Source organism: Scyliorhinus canicula, chromosome 17 (genome assembly GCF_902713615.1).
Source record: "Scyliorhinus canicula chromosome 17, sScyCan1.1, whole genome shotgun sequence".
NCBI lineage: Eukaryota > Metazoa > Chordata > Chondrichthyes > Carcharhiniformes > Scyliorhinidae > Scyliorhinus > Scyliorhinus canicula.
The window spans coordinates 117,541,273-117,554,079 of NC_052162.1; the positions used below are offsets into that span (position 1 = coordinate 117,541,273).

Sequence of the window (12,807 nt, forward strand, 5' to 3'; positions counted from 1 at the left end):
ACAACCCCCCCCTTAACCTTACTTTTTAGGACACTACGGGCAATTTAGCATGGCCAATCCACCTAACCCGCACATCTTTGGACTGGGAGGAAACCGGAGCACCCGGAGGAAACCCACGCACACACGGGGAGGATGTGCAGACTCCGCACAGACAGTGATCCAGCCGGGAATCGAACCTGGGACCCTGGAGCTGTGAAGCATTTATGCTAACCACCATGCTACCGTGCTGCCCCGTGTTATTAAGCCCAAGTCCCTCCCTCGTCAGCAGATCAACTACACCCCTCCTCCCCCCTAACAACAACACCCTGTAACCTAACCCCTGCCATAAACTAGCTATATGCACACCCCCACCCCCCTAACCTGGCTTCTGTAGACTATCTCACCCAGCTAGCCTCGTGGCTCTCAACACCGGTGCCAACAAGTCTCCCATCTATTGTTCCCTCATTCTCCCCCCCCCCCCGCCCATCGAAACCACTTCTCTGATAAAACAAAGAAAACCCTGACAATAGACCCCAATTCAGGTCACACAAAGTAATAGACACAACCAACTACCCCCATCAGAACACAAAAAAAATAACCCCAGAACCGAATAACTTTTACTTACGCAGACCAGACCGCGGCTGCTTCACCAGCGCTCTGTGCGCCCTGTCCATCTCCAGCAGACGAGGAAAGACATCATTCCCCAACAGATTCTGGAACATGCCTGCCACATACGCTGCAGTATCCACTCCTTCAGCCCCCTTCGGGAGACCAACGATTCTTACGTTCTGCCGACGGGATCTATTTTCCAGGCCCTCTACCTTCTCCAGAAGCCTTTTTTGTTGGTCCTTCAGCCTTCCCATCTCCATCTCCACCACCGTTTGGTGATCCTCCTGCTCCTCCAGTGCCTTCTCCATCTTCTGGATTGTCCGATCCTGGACATCCAGCCTGTGCTCCAACCGATTGATCGATTTTTGAATTGAGTCTAAACTGTCCCGTTTCAACACGGTGAAACCCTCTTGGATGACCTTCAACAGATGCTCCGTTGTTGGCTGGGCTGTCTGCATCGGGATCCCGACATCGGCCATGTTGTTTTCAGCTGCAGCCTCCACACAGCCCGTGCGTGCCTTCTTCTTTAATGTTTTTGAGTTTTTCTGCTTCTTAGTTCCATACACCTATGTATGGATTCAGTGCCTGAGTGCTTTTACCTTCAAATCCAGCGATCAAAAGCACAACAAAGTCGGGGGGGGGGGGGGAAGGTCCAAAAGTCCGTCCGGAGCGAGAACCACCAAATGTGCAACTTACTCCCTCAAAGACGCCACCGGAAGTGCCGACACTATAGTTAAGAAAACCCACCAACGACTCTATTTTCTCAGAAGACTTAAGGAAATTTGTCATGTCAGCTACGACTCTCGCCAACTTTTACAGATGCACCATAGAAAGCATCCTTTCTGGTTGTCTCACAGCTTGGTATTGAACCTGCTCTGCCCAAGACCGTAGGAAACTACAAAAGGTTGTGAATGTAGCACAGTCCATCACGCAAACCAGCCTCCCATCCATTGACTCTGTCTACAATTCCCGCTGCCTCGGAAAGGCAGCCAGCATAATTAAGGATCCCACGGCGCATCGGACATACTCTTTTCCACTTTTTTCCGTCAAGAAAAAGATACAAAAGTTTGAGGTCACGTACCAACCGACTCAAGAACAGCATCTTGCCGACTGCCATCAGACTTTTGAATGGACCTACCTCGTAAGAAGTTGATCTTTTCTCTACACCCTAGCTGTGACTGTAACATTATATTCTGCAGTCTCTCCTTCCTATGTACGCTATGTGTTTGTATAGCATGCAAGAAACAGTACTTTTCACTGTACACTAATACATGTGACAATAATAAATCAAATCAAATAAACCTGTCATAATCTTGTCTACCTCTCTCAAATCTCCCCTCAACCTCCTTTGCTCCAAGGTGAACAATCCCAGCCTGACCTGAACAAACAAACAGAATATGTTAATATCTGCGATCAGACGGGAATGTTTAATTTCTGTTTGAAAGATACTGGGAATATTGTCCTGGACAATAAATGATTGGAATGTTTACCTTGGGTGTGGTTGAATGGAATATATCAATCTGGTATCCTCCGACGCTCTAGTGAAAGTCTGGAATGTGCAGACGGCATGAATAAGTTGATCACTTTCTTCTGGAAATATTTACATCTTGGCCCATCAACTTTGTTTTAAAGAAATGCACATTTGAAAGCCCGGCCACGACATGAAATATCAGCACCATAACAGGGCAGATAAGACAGACAGACACTCACTTTGATCTTTTCATCAGCGCATCTGAGAGTTAAGAATATGTGACATGATTTTGGGATCCTGGTGTGGGTGTGCAGTTGTGATTTGTTACATGTGAAAAATAACAAGCCTAAATTCACGGTGAAATGGACTGAAGACCGGGTACCAAACACACACAGCTACTGGAGACACAGCAGGAGATGAAATGGTTAATGTGGCTAGGGGATTGAGACACCATTGTGACATCATCAAGACATTGACACACACTCCAGAGAGAAACTGACTTTAAAACAATCCGGATAGAATTAAACACACTGGACATGGGCAAAGTGGGAGTGAAATTAAAGCGATAATGGGACAAGGAAGGGCTTGGGAGAAATAATACTGAGTAAGAACTGTCCACAAAGAGACAGTTGGAGAATCTTTTACATTCATGTTTGATCTGTTCCTCGAAGCATCTGTCCTAATGTACCAGGAACCTGGAACTCACAGCGCTAATTCAGAAGAAAAAATCAAATCGATGTTGTCCCAGGTGGAGCCAGAACAGAATGGGAAAATAACAGAGTGAAATTGAGTGAGGGGTCGGAGAGAGAGTTTTCCTCCCCCTCAAGGTATGGAGTGCAAGAATCCTGGGGGACTCCCTACTTCAGGTTTTCTTGCTAATGAGTGAACATTAAATTAAATTCTATGACTGGCTGTGGATTTATTTTGAATTTGAGTGTTATACTTCTCCTGTTTTTATTCCTGTTATTATGCTCTGGATAAGGATGATTGACAGATGACAGGATGGGAAATTGTGGTTTGAGTCTTCACTGACCAAATGTTTTATTGATCCGAAAGGTGTAAAAGGGACCAAACTCCCTCAGAAATCGAGCAGAGCTGAGAACAGACGACTTGCTGTGTGGGAACAGGGAGATAAACAGCTCCCAGAGGACAGAGAACACAAGAGTGTCTGGAATCCTAGACAACACCTGGGTGTCAAGGCCACCATGTTTTCACTGCTTGGCATGGGAATACCTGGAGATGGTTCTTCTACCCAGAGTGTAATGGGAATACTGCTGCACTTTGATATTACTGCTCAGTCGCAGGCTATTCGGCCCCTTGAGCCCACTCCATCTTTCAATAAGATCAGGGTTGATCTGATTGTGGTCTTAACTCAACTCCACTTTCCTTCCTCCACCCTTTCACTCCCTCGTCAATCAAGAATCTATCAAATTCAATCCAAAATCATATTCACTGACCCTGCCGCCAGCACTCTCTGGGGAAAGAGAGATTCACAGATCCACAGCCCTCAGGAGAAAAACAATATTCTTAAATGGGACACCCCTAATGTTTAAGCCGTGTCCCCTAATTCTAGTCTCTGCCACAAGGGGAATCAATCTCTCAGCAATCTCTCTGTCAATTCCACTCATGATCTTATTGAAACATGTGAGATCCTCTCTCATTCTTCTAAACTGCACTGGATACAGGCCCAACCTGTCAAACCTTTCCTCAGAGGATAACCCCCCTCATTCCAGGAATCCGGGGAGTCGACCTCCTCTGAACTGCTTCTGATGCAATTATCCCATTTCTGAAATAAGGAGACCCAAACTGTACACAGTGCTCCAAATATGGTCTCACCAAGGCCCTGTGCAACTGCAGCAAAACATCCCGACTTTTATATTCCAGTCCCTTTGCCATACACATAATATTCCATTGGCCTTCCCAAGTGATTTCAACTCACTCGATAAAGCCTGATTAAACTGTTTAAGTACTCGATCGAGCCACTTACTGTACTTGCAAACTAACTTATTGTGATTCCTGTCCACGGCCACCCAGATCCCTCTGTACCTCATCATTCTGCAATGTCTCACCATTTAAATGATATTGTTTTATTTAATCCTTCCTGCCAGAGTGGACAATTCACATTTTCCCACGTTATCCTCCATCTGTCGAGTTTTGTCATTCACTTAACGTCCTTTGCAGACTTGTTATGTCCACTTCACAAATTACTTTCCGAACTATCTTTGCGTCATCAGAAAATTTAGCCGCCATGCATTCAATCCCATCATCCAACTCATTAATACAGATTGTAAATAGTTGAGGGCCCAGCACTGATCCTTGTGACACTCCACTTGTCACATCTTACCAACTCAGAAATGACCTATTTGTACCAACTCTCTGCTTCCTGTTAGCTAACCAATCCTCTATCCTTGCTGATAGGTTAACCCCCCACACCATGAGCTCCCAGTATGTGTAATAACCTTTGATGTGGCCCCTTAGAAAATACCTTCTGGAAATCTAGATAAACTACATCTCCAGGTTGCCCTTTATTGACATTCCTTGTTCCCTACTCAAAGAGCCTGGATCAATTAGTTCATCCCTGAATCTCATTTTTAAACATTGTGCGTCAAATGAAAAAGTCTCCTCCACCCTTCTGGCTCCCTTGCTAATTACCTTAGAGGGGCTCACTCTCTGTTAAAGAGCCTGCCAACCCCTCTCACTCACTTTCCCCAAAGTGAATGAATTTAATTAGAAAAAGACCAAAAAATATATATTTTTAATGAAACAAGTTTATTAATGAAGCAGAACATGGATTTAAAAAATCAGAAAATGACTTGAGGATCAAAGACAACCAGAGTAAAAGAATAACCAGAATAAAACCATGTTCACAATGTTCTAGACCCAAATGTTTCTCTTCAGCTCCCTGTACCCAGCTCCTGTGACTCCCCACATTGGACACAGGGGCACTGAACCTGGGGGGTCACGACCCCATCAGCCCCAGTTACCCCACCGCCGAACCCTGATTGGTTGGGGGTCCATTTTCCAGTCAGTTCTCCAGCAACTCCCTGTCTCTTTATTAGTGTCACACCCGTGGCAATTTCCCAACTGGAGCGCAGGTCCCAGCTAAATTCAGCCCTCCGCTCCATTGCCTGGCTGTCATTGAGACGAGCAATAGAGACAGAAAGGTGCCCGAGGCTCAAATGGGAAGTCAAAACTTGTGGATTAGGATCTCTGTAAAGGTCAGTAACTAATACTAAAAAATCAAATTTGCAGTCAACAAATTAAAGGATCACATGACAAGACATCTTTATGATTTTGCTGCAACAAACAAAATAGAAACAACATTAACGAAACACTATTTTTGAAGGAAACCTGCACATTAAAGTATAAAATACAACTTTTCCCTTTTACACAATCTAAAATTCTACTCCACAATTATTCTCTACTCTACCCTGGAAGTTGAAACTCAATTGTCTCAGAACCAGTTCAAAGTGATTATTCAATCCAGAGGTTTCCATTCTTTTCTTTTCCCAATCTGCAGGCTTTAACCCCGGAACTGTCTTTCACAGTGAATGATTGGCGAGCTGCCAGAAAACCGGGAGTCGGCATAAATAGGTCATCTTCTGGTTGGCAATATGTAATGAGCGGTGTGTCACAGGGATCAGTGCTGGGACCTCAACTTTTAAAATTTATATAAATGAGTTGGATGACGGGACTGAAGGCATGATCGTTACGTTTGCTAATACTGCGGGCAAAAAGGAAAAGGAGGTGATGCTGCGCAGATAACAAGGATGGCGTCAGTACGTAAGGGAGGATCTCAGATCAGGGATACAAAATGTGGAAACTGTTTGGGTGGAGCTAAGAAACAGCAGAGGGCAGCAAACATTGGTAAGAGTTGTTTATAGACCACCAAACAGTAGCTGCCGTGTGTGGGCAGTAAAAGCTTCTATAGGTACGTAAAAAGGAAATATTTAGCGAAGACAAACGTGGGTCCGTTTCAGGGGGAGACAAGAGAATTTATAGTAGTGGGAATAGAAAAATGGCAGAGAATCTACATTTTAAATTTAAATAAGTACCCAATTATTTTTTACAATTAAGGGGCAATTTAGTGTGGTCAATCCACCTACCCTGCACATGTTTGGGTTGAGGGGGTGAGACCCATGCAGACACGGGGAGAATGTGCAAACTCCACATGAACAGTGACCTGGGGCCAGGATTGAACCCGGGTCCTCAGCGCCGTAGACAGCAGGGATAACCACTGCAGCACCAGTATATTACCTCCCATCCCATGTGTTTTCATTTTGCTGACTAACCTCCTGTGGGGTTTTTATTAAGGAACATCCTGAAACTCCAAGTGTACTACATCCACGGACTCCCCATTATCAATTCTGTTAGTGACATCCTCAAAAACTCCAAAACGTTCGTCAAACATGATTTCCTATTCCTAAATCCATGTTGACTATTCTGAGTTTGCTCTCGTATTCTAATTCCTCATCATCAGTTTCTTGGTCCGCCGTTGCTGATTTCTAAACAAGTTCCCAATCCTCAGGCTTACTACATTCTTACCCACTTTCTTTCACTTTGAACTAATGGGAATCTTAAATTTTGCTTGCCACGGTTCCATCACGTTTCCTGTTGGATTTTTGCTTCTAACGGAATTTATATTTGATGTAAATATGTTAGAATATTTTAAATGCCAGCAATTGTCTATCTATTGTCACACCTTTACTGTAAGTTCCCAATGTATCACAACTTGTCCCTCATACCTTGACAGTTTCCTTCTGTGAGAAATACCCAGATAAATTAAACAAAATAATCATGTAACCACCATAGCCCATCTTCATGGCAATGTGGCTGCTTTGGTGGTTTCCAATCAGGAATGGAAATAAAATATCTTCCAACGTCCAAATACCCTTTCAGTCTCTGGTCCTCGTGAAACTTGGAACCAGATATTCACAACAAGGCCCAAAGAGCATCAGCCCACAGGAGGCAAAGTCGTGAGACCGGCCAGTCCAGCAGAAAGAAACCTTCCAACCATCCCCATTGACCAACTGACAGAATGAACACAATGCAGTCCTGGCTGTAATTAAGAGCAGAAATATGAACAGCAGAATCCAATCCCTTGTTCACTTGTGAACTTGTTGATGTCTCAGCAGGTGCGATGAAACACAAAATCCCTTCCCACATTGAGAACAGATGAAAGGCCTCTCCCCAGAGTGAAATCGCTGGTGTTTCTGCAGGTTGGATAACTGAGAAAATCCTTTCCCACACTGAGGGCAGATGAACGGCCTCTCCCCAGTGTGAACCCGCTCGTGAGACATCAGTTCTCGAGAGCTTTTGAAGCCACCCCCACAGTCTGAGCATTTAAAGGGTCTCTCATTGGTGTGAGTAACACTGTGTCTCCGCAGGTTAGATGCGCGAGTGAATCCCATTCCACACACAGAGCAGGTGAACGGCCTCTCCTCAGTGTGAACTCGATGGTGAGAGATCAGTTCTCGAGAGCTTTTGAAGCCACCCCCACAGTCTGAGCATTTAAAGGGTCTCTCATTGGTGTGAGTAAGACTGTGTCTCCGCAGGTTAGATACGTGAGTGAATCCCTTTCCACACTGCGAGCAGATGAATGGCCTCTCCCCTGTGTGAACTCGTTGGTGGGACATCAGTTCTCGAGAGCTTTTGAAGCCACTCCCACAGTCAGAGCATTTAAAGGGTCTCTCATTGGTGTGAGTGACACTGTGTCTCCACAGGTTAGATAAGTGAGCAAATCCCTTTCCACACACGGAGCAGGTGAACGGCCTCTCTCCGGTGTGATTATGTCGATGGGTTTCAAGCACAGATGGGGATCTAAATCCCTTCCCACAGTCTCCACATTTCCACGGTTTCTCCATGTTGCACAATCAGTTGAAGCCTCGTCCACACACACAACACGTGTACAGCCTCCCCCCGCTGTGAATGGTGCGATGTTTTTTCAGGTTGTGTAACTGGTTAAAGCTCTTTCCACAGTCAGTGCTCTGGAACACTCTCACTCGGGTGTGTGTGTCTCGGTGCTTTTCCAGCCACACTGATGTTTTAAATCTCTTGAAGCCCACAGAACAGACAAACGTTTGTTCTTCTAGATTGACAGGCCAATGATATTCAGAACCTAATGAATCGAGTGACTGTCAGATGTTGATACAATGTTTCGTTTTGAGATTTCTGTCTGTAGACCTTCCTCTTCTAATATCCTGTAAAAGGAGTTTACAAATATCATCACTGTCAGTATAGGATAGAAATTCAGAACAGACAATTGTAGTTTATGTGGAACATTCTTTCCTCTCTCATTCCCCAAAAGTTGTAAATCTCCATCCCACACACTCTCCCTCCATTCTCACTCTGCTGTATCTAATATTCACCCTCCCAATTCTCCTGAAGGTGCTGATTCAGGCTGATTGACAGATCTCTGCTCAATGCTTCCTGACCTGGACACAGAGGCTGCCAGACAGATATATGTCTGGGCAGCACGGTAGCATGGTGGTTAGCATAAATGCTTCACAGCTCCAGGGTCCCAGGTTCGGTTGCCGTCTGGGTCACTGTGCGGAGTCTGCACGTCCTCCCCGTGTGTGCGTGGGTTTCCTCCGGGTGCTCCGGTTTCCTCCCACAGTCCAAAGATAGAACATAGAACATAGAACAGTACAGCACAGAACAGGCCCTTCGGCCCTCAATGTTGTGCCGAGCCATGATCACCCTACTCAAACCCACGTATCCACCCTATACCCGTAACCCAACAACCCCCCCATTAACCTTACTTTTTTAGGACACTACGGGCAATTTAGCATGGCCAATCCACCTAACCCGCACATCTTTGGACTGTGGGAGGAAACCGGAGCACCCGGAGGAAACCCACGCACACAGAGGGAGGACGTGCAGACTCCACACAGACAGTGACCCAGCCGGGAATCGAACCTGGGACCCTGGAGCTGTGAAGCATTTATGCTAACCACTATGCTACCCTGCTGCCCAAAAGCTCCGGGTTACTCCCACAGTCCAAAGATGTGCGGGTTAGGTGGATTGGCCATGCTAAATTGCCCGTAGTGTCCTAAAAAGTAAGGTTAAGGGGGGGGGTTGTTGGGTTACGGGTATAGGGTGGATACGTGGGTTTGAGTAGGGTGATCATTGCTCGGCACAACATCGAGGGCCGAAGGGCCTGTTCTGTGCTGTACTGTTCTATGTTCTACGTCTATGTTACTGGACTGAAAATGTTTTAATGTTTAGGATTGTTTCAGTTGGTTTAGATACAGGGGATTGTGACTGATCATGTCCTTGAACTTGCTGCCTATGAGGGGAGTCAAGCAGAGATAATAATTTCTAAATGAAATTGGATGGGTGCTGCAGGGTTACAGAATGGGACCCACTCGATAATGACAGAAATATCCAACAGAGTCGGCATCGACTCAAAATGTCCAATGGACTCCTCTTCTGTTATAAATCTGATTGGAAATATATAATGTAGCTACTGTACTACAGTCCAAAACAAGAATAATGAATGTATTTTATTTCATAACCATCAGTAATAATCTAATCTGTATCATATAACACACGGTGAGACACAGTGGTTTGCACTACTGCCTCACAGCATGAGGGAACCGGATTCAATTCCAGCCTCAGCTGATTGTCTGTGTGGAGTTTGCACGTTCTCACCGTGTCTGTGTGGATTTCCTCTAGGAGCTCCGGGTTACTCCCACAGTCCAAAGATGTGCAGGTTAGGTGGATTAGCCATGCTAAATTGCCCCTTAGTGTCCAATAAGGTTAGCTGGGGATAGGGTTGGGGCTTGGGCCTCGGTGGGCTGCTCTTTTGGAGAGTTGGTACAGACTTGATGGGCCCAATGGCCTCTTTCTGCACTGTAGGGATTCTATGAAGACAAATCTCATAGAATCAGAGAGTTTTACAGCAAAACAAGAGGCCCTTTGCCCATCATTTCTGTACCAGCCATCAAACACCTATATATTCCAATCCCACTTTCCAGCACTTGGTCCATAGCCTTGTATTCTATGGCCTATCAAGTGCTCATCTCATTTCTTCAATGTTGTGAGGTTTCCCGCCTCTGCCACACTTTCAGGCAGCGAGTTCCAGATTCCCACCACCCTCTGGTGAAAATATTTTTCCTCAAATCCCATTTAAATCTCCTGCCCCTTATCTTAAATCTATGCCCACTGTTTACTGACCCGTCAACTAAAAGGAAAGCTTTCTTCCTATCTACTCTAGCTATGTCCTTCATAAATCTGTATAATGATAATCTTTATTGTCACAGGTAGGCTTACATTAACACTGCAATGAAGTTACTGTGAAAAGCCCCTAGTCTTCACATTCCGGCGCCTGTTCGGGTACATAGAGGGAGAATTCAAAATGTCCAAATGACCTAACAGCACGTCTTTCGAGACTTGTGGGAGGAAACTGGAGCACCCGGAGGAAACCCATGGAGACAGGAGGAGAATCGAGCCTGGGACCTTGGTGCTGCGAAGCAACAATGCTAACCACTATGCTACTGTGCCGCCCATATCACATATCTCCTCAGCCTCCTCTGCTCCCAGGAAACTCCTAACCAGGTTCTCTTCATCGCTGAAACGCCCAGGCAACATGCTTAATGAATCTCCTCTGCATCCTCTCCAGCGCAATCACATCCTTCCTCTAATGTGGCAACCAGAACTGCACTCAGTACTCCAGCTATGGCTTAAAGACTGTTTTTTATACAGCTCCATCGTAACCTCCGTGCTCTTACATTCTATACCTCAGCTAATAGAAGTATCTCATATCCCTTCTGAACCACTGTATCTACTTTCCTTTCTGACTTCAGGGATCTATGGACAGGCACATCAAGATCCCTCTGACCCCCCGTACTCACCCTTTAATCTTTCGTCCTCACTACTTAGCATACAAACAATTTTTGTATCATCTGCAAACTTACTTGCTCATACCTCCTCCATTCACATCCAGATCATTAATGTACACTACGAACAACAAAGGGCCCAGCACTGATCCCTGTGGAACACCACTTGACACAGGCTTCCAGTCACAAAAACAATCTACAACTATCATCCTCTGCCTCCTACCACTAATTAATTCTGAATCCAATTTGCCAATTGCTCTGGATCCCATGGGCTCTTACCTTCTTGACCAGTTTCCCATGCAACACTTTGTCAAATGCTTCACTGAAGTCCCTGTAGTCTACATGAACTGTACTACCATTAGCTACACACTGAGACAGCTCCTGAAAAGGCCACATTTGTAAGACGTGATCTCCCTGACAAAACCATGCTGATTATCCTTGATTAATCCTTACCTCCCAAAGTGGAGATCAATTCTGGCCCTCAGAATTTTTTCGAAAGTTTCCCTACCACTGAGGTGAGGCTCAGTCTGTAATTTCCTGTTTTTTCCTTACTTCACTTCCTGAATAATGGAACCACATTATCTGTGCTCCAGTCCTCCGGCACCGCTTCTGAAAATTGTCAGAGCCTCTGCAATCTCCTCCTTTGCCTCCCACAGCAGCCTGGGATACATCTCATCTGGGCCTGAGATTTTAAACAATTGAAGGTCAGAATGAGAAAATAAACGGAAAAGGGGAGAAAAGAAAGTGTTTTACTCATAGATGTTGGGGACAGGAAGAGGTTTCAGTCTGTGTGAAGTTCAATCTTCACTCAGAGACAGGAGCAGCAGGTTTGCTGGGTAGACAGTGGAGGAAGCTCCGGCAACCGGAACAAGTGGAGACTGTGCTGGGCAGTCTTCGTGACGTCACAATAACGATGTGCCTGAATCATCCAATAGCAATTACTCTGCTGCTCCCTGATGTCTCCGGGTTCCAGTGCGAAGGCCGGGCGCACACGGGAACCCCGCCCCCACCGATTGTGACCCCTCTTCCTGCACCTCCTCCAGACAAGGTTTCCTGGCAACCGGTTGATACTCCGGCCAAAGTGAGATCTCTCACTCCATCCCCAGCTTGGGACTGCGCATGTCCAAGGGGGGAGGGGAAGTTGCGCATGGGCAGTGGAAAACCCGTCCCTTGAACTTCCTGGTAAGAAGTCAGGTTTGATTCAAACACGAGATTTCGGAGCGCAGCTCCTTCCTCAGGTGAATCAAACCTATTGGACTTTAACCTGGTGTTGTAAGACTTCTTACTGTGCTCACCCCAGTCCAACGCCGGCATCTCCACATTTTGAACTTCCTGCTGAGATGTTGACCATGGGAATATGCTGACAACCGGAAGGACTATGGTGCTCCAGCCAATCGAAGTGCCAGCTTTGTGTTAATGAAGATTGAGCTTCACACAGACGGACACTTTCTCCTGTCTCCAACATCTGTGAGTAAAACACTTTATTTTCTCCTTCTGACCTTCAATTGGTGAGTTGCAGCAATTGAAGGGAAAGGAGGTGAATCCAGGGAGGGTGCAGGGAGGAAAGGTTGGCCCAGGTCTCTCTTTCTCAAGGACATTGGCATCCTTTGCTCCCTCAGCTTGACACATTGATTTGTCTGGCTAAAAGGATGGTCTCTTTCCCAATGTTCACAATTAAAGGGCTGGTTTCCCCAGGAGATGGCTGACATTTCAGGAGACGGTAAATTAATATAGGACAGAAATATGTCTAGTGTTCTTATATGGTACAGATTAGATATATTATTTATAGTTCTGTAATATAGGAACATAGAAATTCAGAGCAGAAGAAGGCAATTCAGCCCCTCAAGCCTGCTCCGCCATTCAATCAGATCATGGCTGATATCTTCCTGGTCGCAAATCCACCTCCCT

The 12,807-nt window shown here is 45.7% G+C and overlaps 1 long non-coding RNA gene across 1 annotated transcript; it reads right to left on the reverse strand.

Annotated features, from left to right (window-relative positions):
- Nucleotides 1–4,811: 4,811 nt before the first annotated feature.
- LOC119951385 lies at nucleotides 4,812–11,629 on the reverse strand. The gene is made up of 2 exons (XR_005457602.1): nucleotides 11,353–11,629; nucleotides 4,812–8,259 (listed from the first exon to the last, which is right to left on the reverse strand). It is a non-coding gene; the product is annotated as an uncharacterized LOC119951385 (long non-coding RNA).
- Between the last annotated feature and the right edge of the window lie 1,178 nt (nucleotides 11,630–12,807).